The sequence below is a fragment of the Crocuta crocuta genome, unplaced genomic scaffold, assembly GCF_008692635.1.
Source record: "Crocuta crocuta isolate KB4526 unplaced genomic scaffold, BGI_CrCroc_1.0 scaffold602, whole genome shotgun sequence".
NCBI classification, from domain to species: domain Eukaryota; kingdom Metazoa; phylum Chordata; class Mammalia; order Carnivora; family Hyaenidae; genus Crocuta; species Crocuta crocuta.
Genome location: NW_027529456.1, coordinates 417,806 through 444,771, shown reverse-complemented (window position 1 = coordinate 444,771; position 26,966 = coordinate 417,806). Strand labels below are relative to the sequence as shown.

Here is a 26,966-nt window from a genome sequence, read left to right as displayed (position 1 = left end):
ATTTAATAAAACATTCTACCTACTGAAAGCTCAGATGTTTGGTAAGAATGATATTTTAAATTGACAATTAGATATTTCTCAGGTGATTTTGCCTTTTGAAAGAAATAGTAGAAGAAACTCTACCTACCTTTCAATATTAAATTAATGTCACCAAAGTCACTAGTACCTTCAGTTTCTTTGCAGAAAATCCAAATAATTGGAATTGTAAGAACTTTGTAAATTAAAAAAATAAATAAATAATGGAATTTATGTGTGAGATACAAAATTTGAGAGAAATCTGACAATCACAAAAATGTAGTAGGGCAGGCATATATTAAAATGAATAGCTATTTTTTTAAACCTAAGTGGAATAAAAACTTGGTTTCATCTCCTATATAATCTATAATAATGATAAAGTTTTATGAAAAGTGAGGTAGGAAGGATTCTAAAATTATTTTTTAATGTTTATTTTTGAGAGAAAGACAGAGCATGAGTGGGGTGGGGGCAGGGGGACAGAGAGAGAGGGAGGCCCAGAATCCGAAGAAGGATCCAGGCTCAGAGCTGTCAGCACAGAGCCCGATGCGGGACTTGAACTCATGAACTCTGAGAGCATGACCTGAGCAGAAGTTGGTCACTTAACCAACTGAGCCACCCTCCCCCCCCACAAGGAAAGATTCTAACATGATTGCCACGATTCCCACCCTCCTGGTGAATGGATCCCGTATAATCCCTTCCTGTTGAATATGGGCAGAGCAGTAATCTTGATAAGATATAACTCTTATGATTTTGTTCCAATCATTTGCTCATAAGACATGCCGGTTTTTTTCTCTCTTACTTCTCTTCTTTAAAATATGGACATTGTAGTGATCCATTCTTGACTAAGACTGCTGACTAAATGAAGGATTAACATAGGACAAATTTTATTCCTTTCAATATCTTGCAATCTGCTGCTAAGAACAAAACAAACAATTCAAGCCAACATGTAATCAAAGTTGTGTAGACATGAATATACTGAATGACAGAACATTACCAATAAATTCATCAGAAAGGTACTATTAGCTCCATAATACATGTACACTAGAATATCCAAATGAACTGTATGTATTTTAGAAATATTCTATTAAGAATACCAAAGCAATGAGTTGTTTAGTTAACTTCAGTTTACCAGACAATTAGTAGAACATTTTGATTAATTATGGGTTTGTAACAGTATTTTTATTTCGTCCACATGTTCAAAGGCATTAGTTGACTGATGTCTCACAACCAGTCAATTCATTTCAATTCGGAGTCATGTATTAGGTAGCCACTCAGTGTAGGATTATACCAGAATAAATAAGGAATCATCACCATCTACATGAAGTCTATATATTAGAGACACTTAAGATGAATTTAACATAATGTGGCAAAGGAGAATAGAGAAAAGACACTTGACTCAGGCTAAGCGGTGAAGTAAAGATCCTGGATGTGACATCTGACAATTGAGGCAGAAAATTAACTGAAAAGCAAAAAACATTCCAGTGGGATCAAAATGGATCAGCAAACAGGAAATATGATGGAAATCTTGGGAAAACATATGCAGTTTAGTCATATTTAGATTCTAATAAAAGGCAGAAGTTGGCAAAGATAAGAGAGAAAGGAAGATAAAGTCCAGATAATGAATGGCTTTATATGTCACATGACAAGGTAAGATTTTTATGCTGCAATAAACGGGAATCATCACAAGAACATAAAAGTCAAATGTGGGGAGAGGGACGGAGTAGTGATTAATCTTCCTTAACTGTGGTCTTGTTTACACTTTATATTAACAAATGTGAGAGCAGTGTACACTTTAATTTGATACTAAAATGTAGTTTTGGTAAACTGTGAGCCTTATGATAAGAATGAGAATCAATAGACACTGTATTAGAAGAGAAGAAATTCTGAAAATTTAGGCTATGCTATTTAAATGCATATTCACGATAATAAAAATGAAGTTCATAGCAACAGTGAAAAATACATATAAGTATTAAATGATAAGTTACTTTAATCTTGCAAATCTAGAAGATTTAGGCTATAAAATGTTCAGATAGTATCTAAAGCATCCACAAAAGCAGATCCTTTCCAGAGCTGTGAATGTTCCAGCAAACACATGTTATGAGCTGCCCTAGATTATCCAACGAACAAGAATGACAAATCCAGGATGAAGGGCAGAGCAGCTTCAAATTTAATACACGATTCTGTATAGTGAATCATGCACTTTCGCAGAAGCTCACTAATTCTGTGGGAGCTTCTGTTATGTGAACTTATGTAATTGCATAAAAGACAAAAATACTGATGGCTCAGCACTCTACAGATCTGTGGCCATTGTATCCCCCTGGATAATTGCATGAGCAAAGAAAAAAAGACATAGCTAAGACATAGCTTCCTCCTCAGGCTCTCCTTAAACACCAAAAACAAAGAAAGAAAGAACACACAAAAGAATTACAATCTTTTGATAAATAAAACTAAAGGCCAGCATTTTTCAAGTATACTTTTATACATTAATCTTATAACTGGAGTTACATGTTAAAACAAACACATCATTAAATTATTGCACTTAAAAACTTGCAAGCTAATTCCATTTAAGTTATTAAATATATTCAGCTCCTAGAAGAAAACACCCAGATACACACACAAACTTTGGAACTTATTTTATATGTTTTTATTGTGATTTGCATTCAAGTGCTTCTGACCCCTAAAGTATACTAAGCATAGTGTTTGGAAGCAAAATGTTGATAGATACCATATCTGTACATACAGTATTTGTGTAATGTGCTCCAGTTTAAGGAGTTAAAGATATTTATAAGCAGAGATGGAAATCTGAAATTTGTGATATGTATAAAAAGGTACATTAAAAAGTATGGAATTGTAGATGAAATGCATGTAACTAAAAATAATTTATGGATTTTTAGAAAACAAATGTAAATGATCCTGAGACTCAACAGAACTAGAAATGTCAAAAGGAATCATTACTACATAAAATCACATCAAATTTACAGAAGGCTGAGATTCATTATCTATCACACAATCATTTATAGGGAAATAAGAAAACCAAAGGGCAGAGTAGGAATTTCATCTGTCTCAGAATTTTACAAGCAAAGAACCCAATGATTCACTTAAACAATTTGATTTCCAAAATATTAGTCATAATAATTAATCAACATGGCTCTTACTAAACAAAAGTTGTGCTTGTCAATGTGAGTAGGCAATATATATATTTTTTCCAGTAGTTATATTTAGTGGATCATTTACAATAGCTATTTTGAGAAAAAAATTTCAAGAAACCTGAGATTCCTACTTAGCGCTGAACCATCAGTTGTTTTATGGAGGTAGACACATAAAACTAGTTATTTTGAAATTACAGCTTCATGACATATGTTTTTCAAATTATGTTTGTAAAGTGTCTTCAAGTGCTGCAGACTAATTGTACATAAGTTTAGATACTCCAAAACAGTCTCTGGAATACTGTCAGGATTCAGATAGGTATATATTTAGCAAATCTTTGTAAATTTACATTGAATCTTTCAGTAGGATTTAAAATTTTGAAGTACCATTACCAGTGTATTTTTAAGTAAGATTTTTTTTTTTAGATTAATGATTTTTTGTGCCTGTGATGGACTACAGTTTCTTTTCTTTTTTTTTAATATTTTTATTTATTTTTTTTTATTTCTAGGAGAGACAGAGAGAGAGACAGCGCGAGCAGGGGAGGGTCAGAGAGAGAAGGAGTCACAGACTGAAACAGTCTCCAGGCTCTGAGCTGGCAGTCAGCACAGAGCCCGGCGCGGGGCTCGAACCCACAAACCGCGAGATCATGACCTAAGCAAAAGTCGGATGCTTAACCGACTAAGCCACCCAGGCGCCCCTACAGTTTCTTTTCTAAGATAAGATCACCAAAGAGGTTCTATACTCACCACAAGAATGTTCAAAACTCCAAGGAAAACAAAACAAAACAAAATAAAACAAAACTCCCAATCCACATTCCATTTGTCTTGGGCACAGGAGCCATCAAACATTCCAAGAATTTTCTTGCCTTGAGGCCTTCATACATATACTTTTGCCTGGTTAACACTACAGTCTAATCACCCAGGTCTTAATTTAGTCATTTACCCCAAATGAAAACCAGTGTAAATATCACATATGCTACACCCTATACTGTAACTTTACAGCAATTACTATTCTATTGTAATTATGTAATTTGATGGCATTATTTAATAATTTTCTCCCCATTATCGAGAAGATCCATAAAGGCAGTAATCTTGCCCATTTGCTCTTCATTGATTGTCTCAGAGTAAACCGTAAGTTTAGTAAACAGTAATCTACTAAATAATTATTTGTTACATGAATAAATAAATGTGGAAATTGTTCCAAATATAATTGTGTCAGAGTAAACTGTAGTTTAGTAAATAGTAATCTACAAAATAATTGTTACATGAATAAATAAATGTGGAAATTCTTCCACATAAAATCAAATAAATTTACTTAACACAATGGGAACAGAAAACAAAATTTCTATTCTTACCTCCTATCTTATTAAAAATGCCTTATTTGTCTTTGTGCCCATATAACTACAGCACATGTAGTAGGGTTTCATTGGGTAGAATTCATGAAGGTATCAGCGTGATGAGGGTGGAAAATAAGTCTCTGTAATTTTTCAAAGTCTCTAACAGAGTCAGGGTTAGCACTGAGATTTTGATCAATGGTCATGTTTTCTGTCAATGGAAAGAAAAATCCACAGGATGAGCAAAAGACTCAAGAATGTTTTAAAATGAATTTCATGTTAGATTTTTTGGAAAAGATTGTGTCAAGTTCATAAGGCATCCTGTGAAAAAATTCTAACCTATAATCTGAAATGTGAAACTATAATTCATGGAATGAAAGAGTGAAAGTGAGAGGGAGGGAAAGAGAAGAGAGAGAGAGCGCGCTGATTTGCAAGAATTTGGTCAAAAGCAGAAAATAGTAGCATATATTCCTGTTGTGTTAGAATCATTCTCCCTGGTTACAAGAGCAGAAAGCTGTGGAGCCACTGTTTTCCTTTGCAAAGTCCCTGGAAGGTTGAATGGTTGGGCATTTTCAGAATAACAAGGTAATTCTGGTTTATCAACATTACATAAAATTGAAAACCCTGGTGGGGGAGGCAAACTTCTTGTGACTTGTCACCTGAATCTAGATCATAAGAACACATAAAGTCAGATGTTAAGAATGAAATTGAGCAGTTGAGAGACATGGATCAAGAAACTCTACCAAATAAGTGTCTTTTGTAAATACTGAAATGATAAAAAAGGAGAAAATGAATAAAATAAAAGCAGTGAGCATGAAGGCTTTAATAAAAGTCTAGTTTGATTTGGCATGCCATAAATGTCAAAAGGGACATCAGCCAAAGACATTTTATTACTAAGGCCCTATAGCTCAAATAAAATCTGCTAACTATTGGCCTTTGAATAAGAGTAAAGAGAGAAATGAATAATAAATACAATCCCAGCTATCCCAGAGCCATAGATTATAACACAACAGTTTTCCTTATCTATTATTTTGCAAGTGGAAGTATGGAAACAGAAAAGGTCTTTGTTATTTCTCTATGCTCTGAAGAAAGCCACCATCTGCAATATGTTATAGCTTTTTGTTTGTATGTATAGTTCAATACCTATTGGGTGTAAACAATATATAATCATGAAAACAGCAAGGGAAAAAAGTCCTTTATCTATAAGGAAAGACAGATCAGGTTTGCAGCAGACCAATCCACAGAAACTTGGAAGGTCAGAAAGGAATGGCAGATTATATTCAGTTTGCTGAACTGGAAAAATATGCAGCCAGGAATTCTTTATCCAGCAATGCTGTCATTCAAAATAGAAAGAGAGAGAAAAAGTTTCCTAGACAAACAAAAGTTAAAGGACTTCATGACCACTAAACCAGCCCTGCAAGAAATTTTAAGGGAGATTCTCTGAGGGGAGAAAAGTAAAAAAAAAAAAAAAAAAAAAAAAAAAAAAAAAAAAAAAAAAAAAGACAAAAAGCAACAAAGACTAGAAAGGTCCAGAGAACACACTCAAAAACTCCAACTCTATAGACAACATAATAGCAATATCGTATCTTTCAGTACTCAGTATAAATGTCAACGGATTAAACATTCGAATCAAAAGTCATAAAGTAACAGAATGAATAAGAAAATAAGATCCATCTATATGCTATTTAAAAGAGACCCATTTTAAACCTAAAGACGCCTTCAGGTCGAAAATAAGGAGATGGAGAACCATCTATCATGCTAATGGTCACCAAAAGAAAGGCAGAGTAGCCATACTTATACCAGCCAATCTAGATTTTAAAATGTAGACTATAATAAGAGATGAAGAATGGCATTATATCATAATTAAGCGTCTATCCATGAAGAAGATTTACCAATTGAAAGCATTTATGCTCCATACTTGGAACACCCAAATGTATAAATCAATCACAAACATAAGGAAACTCATTGATAATAATACCATAATAGTGGAGGGACTTCAACATCCCACTTAGAGCAACGGACAGATCATCTAAAGAGAAAATCAATAAGGAAACAATGGCTTTGAATGACACACTGGACTGGATGGACTTAATAGATATATTCAGAACATTCAGCAGAATACACATGCTTCTCAAGTGCACATGGAAGATTCTCTAGAATAGACCAGATACTGGGACACAAATCAGCCCTCAGCAAATACAAAAGATTGAGCTCATACTGTGCATATTTTCAGACCACAACGTTATGTAACTTGAAATCAACCACAAGAAAAACTTTGTAAAGATAACAAATACTTGGAGACTAAAGAAGATCTGTTAAAGAATGAATGGGCTAACCAAGAAGTTAAAGAAGAAGTTAAAAAGTACATGGAAGCTCATGAAAATGATAACACACAGCCCAAAACCTCTGAGATGCAGCAAAGGCAGTCATAAGAAGGAAACACATAGCAATCCAGGCCTTCCTAAAGAAGGAAGAAAGGTCTCAGGTGCACAGCCTAACTTTCCACTTTAAAGAGCTGGAAAAAGAACAGCAAATAAAACCTGAAACCAGCAGAAGACAGGAAATAATAAATAGTAGAGCAGAAATCAATGCTACCAAAACCAAACCAAACCAAACCAAACAACAACAACAACACAGTAGAACAAATCAATGAAACCAGGATCTGGTTCTTTGAAAGAATTAACAAAATTGATAAACCCCTAGCCAGCTTGGTCAAAATGAAAAAGGAAAGAACCCAAATAAAATCTAGAATGAAAGTTAACACCTAGTTTTTTGAAGCTGTTCCAAAAAATAGAAATGGAAGCCAGCATTACCTTGATTCGAAAGCCAGACAAAGACCCCAGTAAAAGGAGAACTACAGACCAATTTCTCTGATGAACATGGATGCAAAAATCCTCAGCAACATAGTAGCCAACCAGATCCAACAATACATTAAAAAGAATTATTCACCATGACCAAATGGGATTTATACCTGGGATGCAGGGCTGGTTCAATATCTGCAAAACAATCAATGCAATACATCACATCAATAAAAAAATAGGACAAGAACATGATCCTCTCCATAGATGCAGAGTAAGCATTTCACAAAACACAGCATCCTTTTGTCTGATAAAAACCCTCAACAAAGTAGGGATAGAAAGATCATACCTCAAGATCATAAAAGCTATCTATGAAAAACCCACTGCTAATATCATCCTCAATGGGGGAAAAACTGAGAGCTTTCCCCCTAAGGTCAGGACCAAGACAGCGATGTCCACTTTCACCACTGTTATTCAACATAGTTATTAGAAGTCTTAACCTCAGAAATCAGACAAGATAAATGAATAAAAGGCATCCAAATTAGCCAAAAAAAAAGTTAAATTTTCCCTCTTCGGAAATGACATGATACTCTATATGGGAAAAACAAAAAATTCCACCAAAATGCTTCTAGAACTGATACATGAATTCAGCAAAGTCACAGGATATAAAATCAATGCACAGACATTGGTTGCACTCCTATACACCAGTAATGAAGTAACAGAAAGAGAATTGAAAGAATTGATCCCACTTACAATTGGACCAAAAACGATAAAATACCTAGGAATAATCAAAGAGGTGAAAAATCTATATATACACTGAAGACTCTAAAAATCTTATCAAAGAAATTGAAGAAGACACACACACACAAAAATGGAAAAATATTCCATACTCCTGGATTGGAAAAACAAATATTGTTAAAATATCAATACTACCCAAAGCAATCTACATATTCAATACAATCCCTATCAAAATAACACTAGCATTCTTCACAGAGGTAGAACAAACAATTCTAAAATTTGTATGGAATCAGAAAAGACCTTGATAAGTCAAGCATTCTTGAAAAAGAAAACCGAAGCTGGAGGCATCACAATCCCAGACTTCAAGTTGTATTACAAAGCTGTAATCATCAAGACAGTATGGTGCTGGCACAAAACCAGACACTCAGATCACTGAAACAGAGAAAGAGCCCAGAAATGGACCCACAAACATATTTCCAACTCATCTTTGACAAAGCAGTAAAGAATATATCCAGTGGAAGAAAGAGAGCCTCTTCAGTAAGTGCTGCTGGAGAAATTGGAGAGTGACATGCAAAATAATGAAATTGGACCACTTTCTTACACCATACATAAATATAAGCTCAAAATGGATGAAAAACCTAAATGTAAGATAAGAGGCCATCAAAATCCTCAAGGATAAAGGAGGTAAAAACCTCTTTGACCTTGGCCACAGCAACTTCTTACTCAACATATCTCTTGAGACAAGGGAAACAAAAGCAGAAATGAACTATTGGGACTCATCAGAATAAAAAGCTTCTGCACAGCGAAGGAAACAGCAAAACTGAAAGTCAACCGATGGAATGGGAGAAGATATTTGCAATTGACATATCAGATAAAGGGTTACTATCCAAAATCTATAAACTCAACATCCCAAAACAATCCAGTGAAGAAATGGGCAAAAAACATGAATAGACATGTCTCCAAAGAAGACACCCAGATGGCTAACAAACACATGTAAAAAGCCTCAATATTACTCATCATCAGGGAAATACAAATCAAAACCATAGTGAGATACCACCTCACACTTGTCAGACTGGTTAACATTAACAACAACAGATGTTGGCAAGGATGTGGGGAAAGAGGATCCCTTTTGCACTGCTGGTGGAAATGCAAACTGGTGTAGCCTTTCTGGAAAACAGTACGGTGGTTCTTCAAAAAGTTAAAAATAGAACTAACTTAAGACTCAGAAATTGCACTACTAGGTACTTACCCAAAGGACATAAGTGTGCTGTTTCTAAGGGACATGCATCCTGATGTTTATAGCAGCACTATCAACAATATCCAAATTATGGAAAGATCCCAAATGTCCATCGATGGATGAATGGATAAAGATGTGCTATATACATACATACACACACACACACACACACACATATGCGCGCACACACACACAATGGAGTATTATTTGGCAATCAAAAAGAATACAATCTTGCCATTTGCAAACTATGTGGATGGACCTGGAGGGTATTATGCTAAGTGAAATTAGTCAGAGAGAGACAAATATCATATGACTTCACTCATAAGAGGAATTTAAGATACAACACAGATGAACATAAGGGAAAGGAATCAAAAGAAATATAAAAACAGGGAGGGGGCAAAACATAAGAGACTCTTAAATATAGAGGACAGAGGGTTGCTGTGGGAGGGTGGATTGGCTAATTGGGTAAGGGGCATTATGGAATCTACTACTGAAACCATTGTCACATTATATGCTAAGTAACTTGTATGTAAATTTAAAAATAAATTAAGTAATTAAAAAACAAACAAACATAAAAGATACCAGATTTGAGGTAGGCAGGAGGATGGGTTAAATAAGTAGTGGGGATTAGGAGTGCACTTGTGATGAGCACCGGATGTTGTAATGTTGTATGGAAGTGTTGAATCACTATATTGTACACCAGAAACTAATATTATAGTGTATGTTAAAACTAGAATTTAAATAAAAACTTCTAAAGCCAGAAAACAAATAAACATAAAGTAACTAATCAATAATAATATTATAAAAGTAGGGAACTTTAACACCCCACTTACAGCAATGGACAGATCATCTAAACAGAAAATCAACAAGAAAACAATGGCTTTGAATGACACACTGGAACAAATGGATTTAACAGATATATGCAGAACATTCCATCCTAAAGGAGCAGACTACACATTCTTTTCAAGTGTACAAGGAACATTCTCTAGAATAGATTAGGACCTGAAATAGGCCTCAACAAATTTTAAAAAGATTGAAGTTATACCATGGATATTTTCTGACCACAATGCTATTAAACTAGAAATTAGCTACAAGAAAAAATCTAGAAATGCTATAAATATATGGAGGTTAAATAACATACAACTAACCAGTGAATGAGTCAAACAGGAAATCAAAGAAGAAATTAAAAGGTACATGGAAACAAATGAAAATGAAAATACAATGATTAAAACTCTTTGGTGTGCAGCAAAAACTGTTCTAAGAGGGAAGTTTATAGCAATATAGTCCTATATCAAGAAGCAAGAAAAATCTCAAACTAAGCTTAGTTAAAGGAGCTAAAAAAGGAATAGCAAACAAAATCTAACACCAGCAGAAGGAAGGAAACAAATATTAAAGTAGAAATAAATGACATAGAAACTAATAACAAAAGAAAACAATGGATTAATAAAATAGGAGCTTGTTCTTTGAAAACAACAAAAGTGATAAATCTCTAGCCAGACTCATCAAGAAAAAAAGAGAAAGTACTCAAATAAATAAAATCACAAATAAGAGAGGAGAAATAACAAAAGCACATGGAAATTTAAATGATTATAAAAGAATATTATTAAAAACAATATGCCGAAATATTGAACAACATAGAAGAAATGAATAAATTCCTAGAAACATGTAACCCATCGAAACTGAAACAGGAAGAAATAGAACATTTCAAGAGACTGATTAACAGCAAAGAAATTGAATCAGTGGTCAAAAAATCTCCCAATGAACAAAAGTCCAGTACCAGTGGCTTAACAGGAAAATTCTATGAAACATGTAAGGAAGAGTTAATACCTATTCTTCTCAAATTATTCCAAAAAATAGAAAAGGAATGAAATCTTCCAAATTCATTTTGTGAAGCTAGTATCATCCTGATACCAAAACCAGATAAAGACATCACCAATATTAGAGAAATATAAGCCAATATTTCTGATGAACATATACGCAAAAATCTTCAACAAGTATTTCAATAACAACATGAATCCAAATGTACATTAGAAAAATCAATGGCCATGATAAAGTGGGATTTATTCCTGGGTTACAAGGGTGGTTCAGTGTTCACAAGCCAATCAACTTGATACATCACATCAATAAGAGAAAGGGTAAGAGCCATATGATCATTTAAATAGATGCAGAAAAAGCATTTCACAGAGTACAACATCCATTCATGAGAAAAACCCTCAATGAAGTAGGTATAGAGGGAACATACCTCAACATAATGAAGGCCATATGTGAGAAACATGCAGCTAATATTATCCTCAATGGGGAAAAAACTGAGATCCTTTCGCCTAAGTTCAGGAATAAGACAAGGATATCCACTGTCACCAGTTTCATTCAACATGGTAAAGGAAGTCTTAGTCATAGCAATTGGACAGCAAAAAGAAATAATAGGCTCCAGATTGGTAAGGAAGAAGTAAAACTTTCAGTGTGCAGATGATATAATACTATATATGGTGTAACTACATACTGAAAACCTGAAAGTCTCCACCAAAAAACTCCAAAAAATGATTTAAAAAATTAAGTAAAGTCAAGGGATACAAAATGAATCTACAGATATCTGTTGCATTTTTGTACACCAATAATGAAACAGGAAAAAGAGAATTTTTTTAAAAATCCCATTTATTTTTGCACCCAAAGTATGATACCTAGAAATAAACCTAACCAAACAGGTGAAAGACCTGTACTCTGAAAACTGTAAACACTGATGAAAGCAATTGAACATGACACAAAGAAATGGAAAGATATTCCACGCTCATGGAAGAACAAACATTGTTCAAATGTCTGTACTACCAGTACATCATGCCTGGGTGGCTGTCGGTTGAGAGTCTGACTCTTGATTTCAGCTCAGTTCATGATTCCAGAGTCGTGGGATTGAGCCCCACATCAAGCGCTGTGCAAAGCATGGAGCCTGCTTTAGATGTTCTCCCTCTCTTTCTCTCTCTCTCTCTCTTTCTCTCTCTCTCTCTCTCCTTCCTCTGCCCCTCTCCCCTGCTCTCTTGTCCTCTCTCTCTCTCAAATAAAACATTTAAAAAATATATTTATTTTTAGCAAATCTCCACATATAATGCAACCCTTTTCAAAATATCAATAGAATTTCTCAGAACTACAACAATCCTAAAATTTGCATAGAACCACAAAGACCCTGAATACCCAAAGCAATCTTGACAAAGAAAAGGAAAGCTGAGGGCATCACAATTCTGGATTTCAAGTTATATTACAAAGCTATAGTAATCAAAACAGGAATGACACTAACACAAAAATAGACCCATAGATCAATAGAACACAATACAAAACCCAGAAATCATCCCATAACTATATGGTCAATTAATCTCTGACAAAAAATAAAAGAATATCCAGTGGGAAAAATCCAGTCTTTTCAACAAATGATGTTGGGAAAGCTGTACAGTAACATGCAAAAGAATGAAACTGGATGACTTTCTTACACCACATATAAAAATAAATTCAAAATGAATTAAAGTCCTAAATTTAAGACCTTAAAACATAAAAACCCTAGGAAAGAACACAGGCAGTAATTTCTCTGACATCACCAGTAGCAACTTTTTTCTAGATAAGTCCCCTCAGGCAAGGAAAACAAAAGCAAAACTGAAGTATTGAGACTTTATCAAAATAAAAAGCTTCTGCACAGGCAGGAAACAATCAACAAAACTGAAAGGCAACATATGGAATGGGAAATGATATTTGGCAATGACATGTCCAATAAAGGGTTAGTGTCCAAAATATATAAAGAACTTATCAATCTCAACACCCAAAAAGTTAATAATCTAATTAAAAATGGTCAGAAGACATGAAAAGACATTTTTCCAGAGAAGACATTCAGATGGTCAACAGACATATGAACAGATGCCCATCATAATTTATCATCAGAAAAATACAAATCAAAATTACAATGAGATATCACTTCACACCTGTCAGAAATGGCTAAAATCAGCAATACAAGAAACAGCAAGTGTTGACAAGGATGTGGAGAGATAGGAACACTCTTGCACTATTGGTGAAAATGCAAACTGGCCGAGCCACTCTGGAAAACAGTATGCAGTTTCCTCAGAAAGTTAAAAATAGAACTACTCTATGATCCAGCAATCACACTAATGTGTGTTTACCAAAACAAAACAAAACAAAAACAAAAACAAAAACAAAAAAAACTAATTCAAAGAGCTACATGAACCCTGATGTTTATAGCAGCATTATTCATAATAGCTAAGATATGGAAGCAGCCCAAGTGTCCATTGATTGGTGAATGGATGAAGAAGATGTGGTATATATATAATGGAATATTATTCAGCCACAGAAAAAAGAATGAAATCTTGCCATTGCCAACAACATGGATGGGGGTTAGGGAGTATAATTCTAAGTAAATAAGTCAGTTAGAGAAAGAGCAATATTATGATTTTACTCATATGTGGAATTTAAGAAACAAAACAAAGGAGCAAAGGGGAAATGAGACTCAGAGAGAGAGAGAGAGAGATAAATCAAGAAATAGACTTGATTAAGGAATGCAGTTACACTATATGATTAAAGTTAAAAACTTAAAAAAAGTTTCAGTGTATTGTATAGCTTGGAATGTGTTTTATCTTGGTGTACGTTGCATATAAGGTTGAGAAGATGGTATATTCTGCCTTTTTTGAGTTACATGCTTTATAAATGTCTGATCTAAATAATTAATACTGTTGATAAGGGAAAGATAAGATAAAACTGATTCTTATGGGAGTACACATTAAAAATGCAAATACTACTATTCAAGTAAACATGAATTGAATATTAAGTAAATGGATGGTATGATGGGATCCAGGCTTCTTACTGTTGGAATGGAAATTTATAGCTGTGCAAGAGGAGGCTAAATGATGCAGTTGAAAATGGATTAGAATTACAGACATTAGTTAAGAACTTACATTTAATATGGATATAGATGTATTTATAGATAAATAATTATAGATAGGTGTATTAACACATATTAATGTAATTACATATAATTCTTGGCTTTGTCAGTTGAGAGTGCCTAAAAGAAATGACACTGGAGTAACAGCTGTGGACACATTTAGCACTCTGATTGTGGTTTCAATTTTCCAGTTAAAAAAAAAAAAAACAGTATTCCTTGGGAAATCATTGATTCTATGCCAGGGGTAGGGAATATACAACAGGAGCTTGAGGCATTTTGTAATGTCAGAAAGAAAGGCATTTTCTCTGGAGCATCTGGGAGGCTGATTCAGTTAAGCATCAGACTCTTGATTTTGGCTCAGGTCATGATCTCATAGTCCTGAGTTCCAGCCCCATGTTGGGCTCCCTGCTGAGCATGGAAATGGCTTAAGATTCTCCCCCTCCCTTGAAAAGCCTGAGTGGCTCAGTCGATTAAGCATTTGACTTCAGCTTGGTTCATGATCTCACAGCTTGTGAGTTCCACATTGGGCTCTCTGCTGACAACTTAGAGCCTGGAGTCTCCTTTGGATTCTGTGTCTCCCTCTCTCTCTCTGCCCCTCCCCTGATCACACTCTGTCTTTCTCTATATATCTCAAAAATAAATATTAAAAAAAACAGATTCTCTCCTTCCCTCTCCTTCTGCCCCTCCACTACTTGAATGCAGGCTCTCCTTAAAATAAATAAATAGAGAGAAAGAGAGAGAGAAGTTAAAAAATAAATAATTTTTTTCAGGGTTATGTCAAAGGAGCACAGGAGACAAATGAAAGAACTCCCAATGGCCAAACCAGAACTATTAAGGCAATCACATAAATATCATGAATCCACATTTGCACAAATGAATGAATGAGTAAATAAAAAATAAATGGAGGAAAAAACATGAATGTCTTGTGCAGACAAATTCCAAATAAATTACGTAGATATTTTATTCTATCAAAGGAGGAGCATAACATCTACTCCTCAAACTTGGGCTCTGAATACCAATTTCCTTACAAAGAGTCTGGAAAGAGGGAATAAAGAGAAACTATACAGTGGAAAAACCTGACAAACTCTGCCTCAGTCACAGCGATCAGGGTCAACTTTATCAGTAACAAGTCAATTTGATCGTATATACCCTTGATATAATGTCACAAAAATAGTACTGTACCTCTGTGTTTTTTCCCTCATAACTCCAGTCTGATAGTGAGAAAAACATCAACCAAATTTCAATAGGGGCTATCCTATAATATACCTATCTAATAGTACTCAAAACTTTTAAAGTCATCAACAACAAGGAAAGTCTGAGAAACTGCCACAGGTCAGAGGAGACTAACAAGACTTTACAACTGAATGGAACATGGTAGCATGGATGGGTTCCCAGAGCAAAAAAAGGCATTAGATAAAACCTAAGGGACTCTGAATAGACTACATATTTTTGTTAATAATATATCAACATTGATTCATTAATTGTCACAATTATGCCATATTAATATAATGATAGTAGAAATTATTCTGGGGGTGGTGCGGAGTTATATGGGCACCCTTTATTATCTGCTCAGTTTTTCTGTAAATCTAAAACTTAAAAATAAACTTTATTCATAAAAACACATCACTAAATCCTATAATACTAAAAATTATAAGTATCTAAAGAAACTAAACTGAGGAGTGTCCCAGTTTAGTTACTAACATTAAAAAGAAAATTACTTGAAATTTTCAGAAGGTTGCTATGGGGTTTGCTGTTAACAATTCCAAACTGATCTTTCTTTTTAATTATTTACTGTAAATAAAATTAAGAAAACTTACTATTATTGCAACCATGATTTACTTTCTGTTAGTAGATATCTCCTAGTAGACCCAATGAAAATTTCCTACATAGCTGATAATTTAACATGTCCATAAGAAGAATCCCAAGAATTATTTGTTTTCAACACCTGGTATAACAAGAAATGAACACTTACAATCTTTTATCATCTCCTCCACTCTATAATTTTAAGCTCTAGGTATGCACTTAATATTGCCCAACATATTTTTGGGTTTGGAAAGAGAATAAAGGAATATAATGCCTATTTTCCTTCCATCCAACTAACTTATAATAAAAAAGTAGAGACTTCCACAATAAATTGCAAATTACTTGCATCGAATCTAACGTATTGATGAGCTTACATAACAACAAGGCTAAATACAGTCTAATAAAATTTTTATGTAAACATTTATTTTAGACTTTTTCCTTGACATCTCTGGAAAATAATTATGTCATGTGAGTACCTGATAGGCCTCCTAATGTTATATAAACCTATATATATAAATATATAATTTTCATCTTGATTTGTATACCAGCAAGCTTAGAATAAACCTTTTACCTCAGTTTCCTATGCTCTCCTCCAGACTGTTTTTTTGTAAAGTTGTTTGTAAAGCTTATGTTGCCTCAAATAATTTTTAGAAATAAATAGATAAGTTAGAAATAAATGTACAAGCAAAATGAACAAAGATTTCTAGAAAACCATGTATTACATTCACTTCTGATTCTGGCATAACACTTTAGGTCAGACAGTTATCTGTGATTAGAAAAGTGTCCAAAAAAATACTTAAGTTAAAAAACAAGTCTCTGGTTCTCTTGAAATTTCCTGCTACCACTGGTAACCATGCAACAAGAGATTTCAGTATTAAAAGGACCTAAGATTTGATCCAACAGTTTAAACAGGGCTTCTAGAAGCAAACTGCCCAGGCTATTGACTACAATTTTGACTTGATTCCTCTTTTTTTTTTTTTTTACCACATCCTGGGTACATTTATCCATGTCAGAAAGGAAGCAATACATCTACAAGTGCACAGCAATGTTCCATGTTCCTATCTAACAGAGCTTGCTGAGATTGGCAGCCAGACTGACATTCCATCTGATGCGTACTCCGAAGTAAAACCGGTTAATGATGACCATTAGCAGGTGCAGGACTCAAAGATTTCAAAGCTTTACTTTACTTCTTTTATCATCATTCCAGGTTTTATAAATGATGAAGCTCATCAACCCAATTCCTACCCAAATCTCCTGGTAAATCTGAGTATAGTCAGACTTTATGAGGTCCCAAACATTTTTAACAAGGCTTTGAAGCATCTCAGCACAGGACTTCCAGATCAGGATGCCCCATCAGGTCAGCCAACAACTAAGAAAAGTCACTGAGTCATATGATTCCTCTTGAGAATGTAAAATTGCAATGTCTTGTTTAGCTTAATTGTCTTAGCCAGTATCTAAGAAAATGTCCACATATCTTTCTGAATCTTTGCGACAGACAGATAACAACAATTGATTATTCTGTCTTAAATGTTATTTTTATTTACAGAACCTAATTGACTCTTTTATTAGTCAACTTGATTTGACAGTTCAAGGTTTATTAGAATTTGTAGGAACCTGGAATGTTTCTGACAAAAAAAGGTACCCATCCAGACGTAAACTTACTCAGACTTTTACAAAAGTTTGAATGTTTTTCCATCAAATTGGTAACAGAGTTCTGAAACTTTTTAAGTTTAATTTATATAATCTCAAAAAACTTTTATTTTGAACACTATTTTTTCCCAAAATTAGTCAGAAATATACAATCAAAATCTTCTCATGTTAGAAGAATTGAAGTCAAAATGTCTTAAAATCCAGGCAGGATACATCTATATGAATTTTCCTATATTTCTTTGTGTCAAATATTGCTGAGTAAATCCATTCATTCTGACAGATCTAGCCAAATGAGTTGCACCAAATCAAATGCTGGTAGTAATCCCTAAGTTTCCAAAGATTTCTCAGAACATCTGGTAGAGTTGAAAGCACGTATATGCCAATTTCAGTTCATGTACATCCTGGATTAATTTCTAAATCTGGGAATTGGTAAATACCTAATCCTCAAATTTAACTGTGTAAAGTCTTTAATGATTAGGGCTTAGCAAACCATTTAACAACAGTTACCCTGAAAATACAAAGAGAAGGAAAAAATGAACTTTTCCAAAATTCTAAGACTAGTGTCTATTCTTTTCAGAATCCATTTGATTCTGAAGTGACAAAATAATGAATGAAGTCAAATGTATCTATATCACCTTTCCCACTTTGTAGAGAAAAAATCCTTTGTGTGAACGGAAAGCCCACTTATCTTGGATGCTTGATAGTTTTAGCATCATCCGTTACACAATTAAAGACACAAGATAAAATGTCTTTAGGTCTGATAGCACTTTGAAATAAAGTCACTTGAAAGCACATAAAAATCAAAAATTTTATGAAAACCAATGGGTGGAAAAGAATTCAAGAAACCTGAAGAATGAATATTTCACCCTCACCCTTGAAATGTGGATAAGTGGGCAAAGAAACAAGAGACAAGGGCTGTTGACTTCAATTTATTGATAGTTTACATGTTTAGCTAAACTTAGTTTTCTTCTTTTTTATATTTGTGCATTTATGATCCTGTGTTCTGTCCTGTGAGAAGGAGGATTTTTGTGTTTCATGTATGTGATTATGGAAAATGTCTAAAAGACCTCCAAAGTAGAGGAAATGTATACTTCATTTCATCCCTGCCCTTAATTTATATACATGATGCCCAGAGGTGCATGGCAAGTGCAAATGAACAAGGTTCTAATTGATGTATTGATTGACTGATTCATTCATTCATTCAATCATTCATTCATTTATTCATTCAGTCAGGTGTTCCAAAAACACATGTTTTTCACCTCCTATGCACATGAACTAGAAATAAAATGGTGAATTAAAATGACATGTTTCTCACTTTGGTAGAATTTAATGGAGAAGGTAATTATAATAAAGCAGCCATATGGGTATGGAAGATTTAGCATTTCAATCTGTGCTCATTGCTACAAAGAGAATACAGACAGTGAGTTTATCAATATACCTGATTTAGGCCAGGGGGCAGTGGGCAACAGAGGCTTATGCCGAGAAATGAAGTTTCAGCTGACATTTCTGTTCTGTTGTTTCTAAAATAGATAAAAGTTAAACATGCAAAGGTTTAATGCCAGGATTTATTTTCAGAAGCAGGAGAAATTCAGATAAATTTATTCCACTGCGATATGGGAAATCTACAGCACTTGTGCACAGAATACATGCAGGGTAAATTGCTTTGGGCAAACTGCAATAAGTCCATTAAAGAAGATTTATCTTTCCTTCTTTGCTTCTCCTTTTCTCTTCTGTGGTTCTCCTTACAGGGAGAAGCTTTGGTACTTAAGGCTTTTACCTAATTTCCCAGCTTCAGCTATTATCCCTACATGGCTCATTCTTATATCTATAATTTCGGCCCAGACCCATCTTTCTGATTTCAAAACTTCCTGATGGATGTTTTTATTTGAATATCTTTCTCTTTCTTTAAATATTATACATCTTATGAAAACTTCTCATTTTTCCCTCCATCCCTATCACAGATGGTTGTTTGAAAGTACTGAGTCTGGAAAATTTAAGATAATATGGACCCTTCTCATTTTCATTCATTCATTCTCTGCCCCCACCCTCTGTGTGTGCGTATGTGTGTATGTGTATACGTATCTAGGTATGTAATTTCCTTGACTTTCATTATGAGTTTCTTAATGTACCAATCCAATCAATATAATACAATTTTGGTTCTTAGATTTGGGTTTTGGTTGGCCTTTACATAATTGGAATTATTATCAAGTGTACTCATTTAATATTTATCCAGTGTGTTGGGAATAGTTCTAATTTTTCATTTTTTTGTGGTATAGAATTGCATGCCTATAGCATAACTGTCTTATTCATTCTAAAATTTTGGACCTTTCAGTTATTTCTAGTTTATGGGTATCATAAATAATATTGTAAAGGTTATTTTTATGTCTCTTAGTAATATGAATGATGAAAATGTTCTAGTCCTTGTTTGTGCAGTCCAAAATGGTAGCCATTAGTCACATGTCATATATGAACATATAATACTTGAAATGTGGTTTTAGTATGATTTTATTTAAATTGAAATTGAAATCACCACATATGGCTACTGAACATTGTATTGGACAGTGCAGCTCTATAGCATATACCTAGGAATGGAATTTCTGGGTTGTGTATTATGTTCATTGTCAAATTTTTCTAGGTAATGCCACATGATTTTCCAAAATCATTGGGAAAATTTTCACAATAATGTAGCAAATTCCCTGTTAACATCTTTGCCAGAATTTGGTTTTGTCAGGCTTTTACATTCTTCTCAATCTGATCAGTGTAAAATGGTATTTCACCGATATTTAGTTTGCATTTTGAATTACTATGAACTGATATGTCTTTAATTGTTATTTACTTTCTTAAGTGTGTGTGCACATGTGTGCATGCTCATGTGTGCATGTTAAGTGTTTTTTTATCCCCTTTCTTTTTGGTTGTTTAACATTTCTTTTTTCCATAAAGGAGATATTCTGATATATTTTAGGTATTAATTCTTTCTTTCCTTCTCCTTTTCTTTTTCTTTCTTTCTTTCTTTCTTTTTTCTTTCTTTCTTTTTCTTTCTTTCTTTCTTTCTTTCTTTCTTTCTTTCTTTTTGATAACATATGCTACAAATAACCATCTTATTCCTCTCTTTGGATTCTCTTTCCACTCTTCACATGTATATTTAATGAGTGAAAGTTATTTTTAACATAGGCGAGCCTGGGTGGCTTAGTCGGTTAAGCGTCCGACTTTCGCTTAGGTCATGATCTCGCGGTTCGTGGGTTCGAGCCCCGCGTCGGGCTCTGTGCTGACTGCCAGCTCAGAGCCTGGAGCCTGTTTCAGAGTCTGTGACTCCCTCTCTCTCTCTGACCCTCCCCTGCTCACGCTGTCTCTCTCTGTCTCCTAGAAATGAATAAAACATTAAAAAAAAAAGAAAGTTATTTTTAACATAAACAAGTATATAAATAAGTTCCTATTAAGTAGATATACATTTGTGTTGAGTTTCTTCAGATCTTTAAACACTGTTAATTTGCAAAGGTTCCTATAAACTTAGTCAGTGTCATCTCAACCCAGCCTCATTTCTCATTTAAACTGTTTTCTCTTAATTGTATATCCTCATTACTCTCTCCCACTCTCCCACTCAGGCTATATCCTCCTTGTCTGCAGAGTATGCTCTGTTAAGCTAACTGAAGCCCATGAGTAAAATTTAAGACCCACAGAGCTAGACTATTATCATACTCAAAATATGGTATGGTCTCCATGGATCTGGGATTTACTAGAACTAAGAAATCCAAGAATTAACTAGTCTTGAGTGCATTCATTTGTTAATATTATCAGTGAGCCTTCTATTGCTTCTATTTACAACTCTTTTTCAAGTTTACGATTCAGACTGACTCCATCTATTGCCTTCTGAGAGATGGGTTCCTCTCATCAGAAAGTTCATTCAATCTGAAAAAAAAATCATGATCTTAGAATCCTTGAAATTTAGTTTGTAGTCTGAGTGATACTATTATTGTCTCAGAGCAGTTTGGACTATTTGTAAATAATTCATTTGTTTCCATCTCCCACTCAGAGTACAGACTGTATCCCTGTCATGTTGATATTAGGCTTGGATATTTGACTTGCTTTGATTAATGCAATGTTAATACAGGTTTTCAAAAAAAGTCCTTGAATCAGTTTGTGATCTTGTTTTCCTCTAGGAGAAGCACATACTTAAGAGAGCCACATCTCAGTCTAGAGCCCAGAGCAAAAGCAGTTGCATCCCTACTGCAAGACAATGGATCTACAGTCTAAAGCAGCATTACCCAGTCAATCCAATCCTAGGTCAGCTGAACCACAATCCAGGGGCAGAGTGAAGGATTTTGTTGTAAACCATTGAGATATGGAATAGCTTGTTATACAGCATTACTACAGCAACAACTGATTAACACTAATAATAGTAGTAAATACTAGTTAATATTATGTATCGACTTGACTAAACATGAGGTACTCAGATCGAACATTTCTGAGTGTGTTTGTGATGATATTTCTGGATATTAGCATTTGAATTGGTGACTAAGTAATATAGATGGTCCTCTCCATTCTTCAGAAAGGCTGCATAGAACAAAAAGCAGAGGAAACTTCCTGCCCTCCTGCTTGAGTCTGTACTTTCATCTCACCTTCTCAGCCCTTAGACTGAGATTTAAACCACTGGTTCCCCTGGTCTTCAAGGCTTTGGACTTGGACTGAATTATATCACTAGCTTTCCTGGGTCTCTAGCTTGCTCAGCAGGCTGTGGGACTTCTCAGTCTCCATAATTGCATGAGCTAATTTGTCATAATAAATCTCCTTTAATTTATAAATAAAATGTTAATTATATTTTAATACAAATACACATGTATTATATATACATACCTACTGATAATACCTACTGATTCTATTTCTTTTGGGAACATCTGTACAGATGTAGGACAGTTATATCTGATAGTTTTGGGGCCTCTATTATCTATATTCTTTTATCAGATTCATTTGCTCTACTCTTCCTCTTTGAGTACTGCCCTCTCTTCTCCCTTAAACCCACTTTAATCTATGTATTTGTTCATTATACAAAACTCTTAAAAAAGAAAAACACTAGCATTGATAACACATTAAGTCAAAAATTGCCTAGTAAATTCTTCAGTAGTATAAAATATGAAATCAAAGCAGCACAAAATGTCTGTTAGTCAGACAAATCCTAATCTTATAACCTGTCTTTGCTGTATATGTCTACAGTGGGAACACTTCAGTCAATCTAAATTTTAACTTAGTTTTGGAACTTGTTATATGGTTGCCTGTTCACCTTGTGCTTTTTAAATCTGAGTTTCTGTCAACAACTTCTGTATTTACTGATTGTTGTCTGAGAGAGGCTAACCGAAATTCCCAGTCTTCCCTCCACAGATCCATTCAGATATGATATAAATATCAAATGTAGCTATCCCAGTCATGTCAGAAAATTTCTTTAGTTGCTTCTCTGCTATTGACTTCCTATCTTAACTTTAAGAAAAAGTCTCTCAATAACACTTTGGAGAGGATTTCCCTCTAGGGAAACATTTTTGTTTACCCTCTGAGATCTTCCTTTTCCCCTCTGTTAGTTTTCTCTGAGCCCAAGAAATCCTCACTGATTTTGTCATGAATAAAATATCTTCCTCTTTCCTTTTTCCGCATTTGAAAGCTTTTAGTTCCAGATACATTATTCTGGTTCCATTTCTGTTTCCTTTCACGTAAGACTAGTTCAGCCTTCAAGTTCTCCAAGTAGTTTCCTGGTTTTCTTCATTCCCTGATACTTTCTGGTTTTCTCACTGACATTTCTAAAGCTAAGATTATCTATTGTGCTACAGTTTTCTGTTCATGAGAGTGTTTAAAGAATCATTTCCTACAATAGAACCTTTGGTATCAGAACATATGCGAAGTAATATCTATGTGATGTTTGGCAATTTATTTAAAATCTATGTCTCCAATGACTTATCTGTTAGACGGAGATAATAATAGTATACACTTACTTCATAGGGTTCTTCTGGGAAGTAAATGTGATAGTTTATTTATATCACTTGGAATAGTCAGGGCATTTGAAACATTCACTAAAATGCCGCTGCTAATATTATTATCCTTATTCAGGTGCTCTGAGGAGTAAATGAGATATTCCATGTAAAGCATTTAGCATAAAACCTGGCCCATTATAAGTACTCTATGAATATTAATTCTTATTATCATTAAAATTAAAAATACCTTGCCTGCCATTCAAGGTCTGTAACCATTTACAGATACTTCTGGCTCTCAAAGCTGAGATTCTTCTGTAAAAAAAAACCCTCCTTATTTAAAATAACAGACACACACATTCAAATTTTACCCTTACCCTCTCAGGTTTGTCCCATAGTATTTTGTAATTTGAGATATAAATCACTCCTGCTCTTTTCTTTTATTTTGGAGACATAACTGACCTATAACATTTTATTAACTTCAGATACAGAACATAATTCAATATTTTTATATGTCACAAAATGATCATCACAATAAGACTAGTTAACATCCATTACCACACATTTTTTCCTTGTGAGTCATGCTTTCTTCTAACTAATAAAATATAAAGAGGAAAAAAAGATGAAATCCAATAATCCAAACTATTGCCTCTGTTATTCTACAAGCAAATTTCCAATAACCCTTAACCTACAGCGGTTCTTAATAAAACAGGTCAAACACCATGGCATGTTAAAACCTCTTTCTCTATGCCTAAAAAGTAGACCATAAAAAGTAGAGCAAAGTCAATCTGCATGGTAGACTCAGTCCAGTTAGCTACTATTCAGTGCCTTGGAGTATTGAGCATTTGATTAGCATCCAGTTTCTGGTAGAAGAGTTAATGTAATAGAACCCATGACCTTACAAGTCAGTGATCCTATCTCCTGATAAACACATGTCCCAGTGAACACCCTAGATTTTAACCATTCAGATTAGCATTGCTCCTATTTTGTGGAAGAGTGAGGGGTGAAAAGACTATGATTATGTTCATTTCAAAACTCCCTTTGTTCAGAATAAAGTAGATTGCATTCCTTTCATTTTTATTGTTTATTTAGTTTTATTTTTAGAGAGAGAGAGTGCAAGTCGGGGAGAGAGGAAGAGGAAGAAAGAGAGAGAACCCTAAGCAGGCTTGACACTCAGCACAGAGCCCGACCCCGAAGCTCAGTCCCATGACCTTCGGATCATAACCTGAGTTCAAATCAAGAGTAGGATACTCAATTGACTGAACCACCCAAATGCCCCTCCTTTTATAATAGAAGGAAAGGAAGCATTCTACTCAATATTTACCAGGGTACATTATAATCCTTTATTTATATAACATATCTCACTATATGCTTTATTCTTGTGTCTTAGTAATTACTAAAGTATCTGGCATACAGTAGAGAATAATTGTTGAGGAATAAATAAATATATTGGTGTTAAAATAGTCACAGTTTGCTGAACCCCTCTGTATAAATTGATCAGGTTTTATCTTTTCAATTTCTTTTGTACAAAAATTATTTTGCATTTTAAAATCTGTGGTCATTAACAAAGTCCATTGTGTGGCTCACTGAAATTCTTTTAACTTTTAATCTGCTCATAAGTGAAAGGAGTGATTTGTAATATCCTTTAAGAATACTGTAAATTCACATAATTAATACCAAAAAGAGACAGCAAGATATTAGATAGTTCTTAAAGCAATATGTATATAAGCATATGCTTTCTGACAAAGCCTTTTTAAATTTGGCTCAATGCAAACAACTCAATAAGAATTTCTGAAACTGAAAGGAGAATGCTGAAAACATTAGGAGGAGTCTTATATCTATAAAACTGGGTGCAGATTCATACACACAAACACATACAATTATGCTTGACACCTTATGTTCCATTTAAAGAAACTTCCTTGGACTCAAACTCTGTTGGACTGAGCATAGTCAGATCAATCAGCTCCACTCTCATTTTATTTAAGAAAGTCTATTCTCATTTATTGTAATACACAGCCTGATCTTCTGTCCACCATTTTTTAATGGGTTAGAAAATTTATTTAGTGTACATTCGAGTCATGTATTTCAATCTAACATGTATCACTATTAAAGATGATAATCTCTACTCCTCTCATGCTTTGTATCTATTAATTAATTCCAAAACTATGTGGAGAAAATTCATGCTCTTTGAAACTCTTAAAATTTTAAACACATACATATGTACACACACACACATATTCATGTATATAATATTTTGTGTATTATGGTTGTGTGGTATGAACGTGTGTGCCTTGCACAAAAATAATTATATTGAATTGATTTTGTTATTTATTAATTATTAAATATATTCTTCAGAAAACTAAAATGGTTTTTTGGGCTTTTTAAAATTTTTTAATGTTTTATTTATATTTGAAAGAGAGATAGAGACAGCGTGAGCAGGGGAGGATCAGAGAGAGGGGGAGACATAGAATCTGAACCAGGCTCCAGCTCCAGGCTCTGAGCTAGCTGTAAGCACAGAGCTCCTCGTGGGGCTTGAACCCACAAACCGTGTGATCATGACCTGAGCCAAAGTCAGATGCTTAACCGACTGAGCCACCCAGTTGCTCCTAAAATGTTTTCTTTTTTGGGGGGGGGGGGTTACAATTTATACTGAGAACTTGAAGCTTCAAAGCTTGCCATCCTGTGTGTGTGTGTGTGTGTAAGCACGTGTATTTTAAATTCTAGATTATTTTATGCTGAATTCTACTATGATTTCAATAAGTTGTTTATTTCACAGTTTCTCATAAATACTGTATACCCTAATTTTCCAAAAAAGGAGAAACCAAAGCAAAACCTAGGGTCCTAGAGGCATGTTGGTGTTTGATCTGGTAGGTTGCCCATTTTTGTTTTTCTTCCTGAGTGCTCTCCCAGATCTGTACTATTTCCTTTGATTGGCCCTGGATGAGCTTTCAAGTTCTCCTTCTATGGTCTGTTCTACTTGAGCAGATTCCCCTTTACTTGTTCTTTCTGGGTGTATCTCTTGGTTTTGGCACAGTATTAATATTAATATTCCATTATAAAAATTCATTGTTCTATACAGTAGGTTAGACCTACCAACTAAGATTCTGTCCCAGAGGGACAGAAAGTGTAGCAAAATCAGTTTCTTGGGAGAACAAAATATTGAGCAAAGTAGTATTAGTGCAGATACACTGTCTAACTAAGTAACATAATGTTGTATCCTGAGCTAAAAGCACTTTCTGTTTTTTTAGTTAAAATGTCAAATTCCTTAAAAATAATTAAAATAAAATAAAATAAAATAAAATAAAAATAAAATATTTTTATGTATGATGTGAGAAAATGATCTAGTGTCATGACCTGAAAGAAA

At 34.1% G+C, this 26,966-nt stretch overlaps 1 long non-coding RNA gene and 1 pseudogene across 2 annotated transcripts in view; one reads left to right on the top strand and one right to left on the bottom strand.

Annotated features, from left to right (window-relative positions):
* LOC144228855 (uncharacterized) overlaps positions 1-26,966 on the top strand; it is a 53,260-nt gene that overhangs the window by 6,805 nt on the left and 19,489 nt on the right. The gene's annotated exons all lie outside the window — the stretch shown is intronic.
* LOC144228854 (ATP synthase subunit ATP5MPL, mitochondrial pseudogene) lies at positions 17,134-17,321 on the bottom strand (annotated as a pseudogene).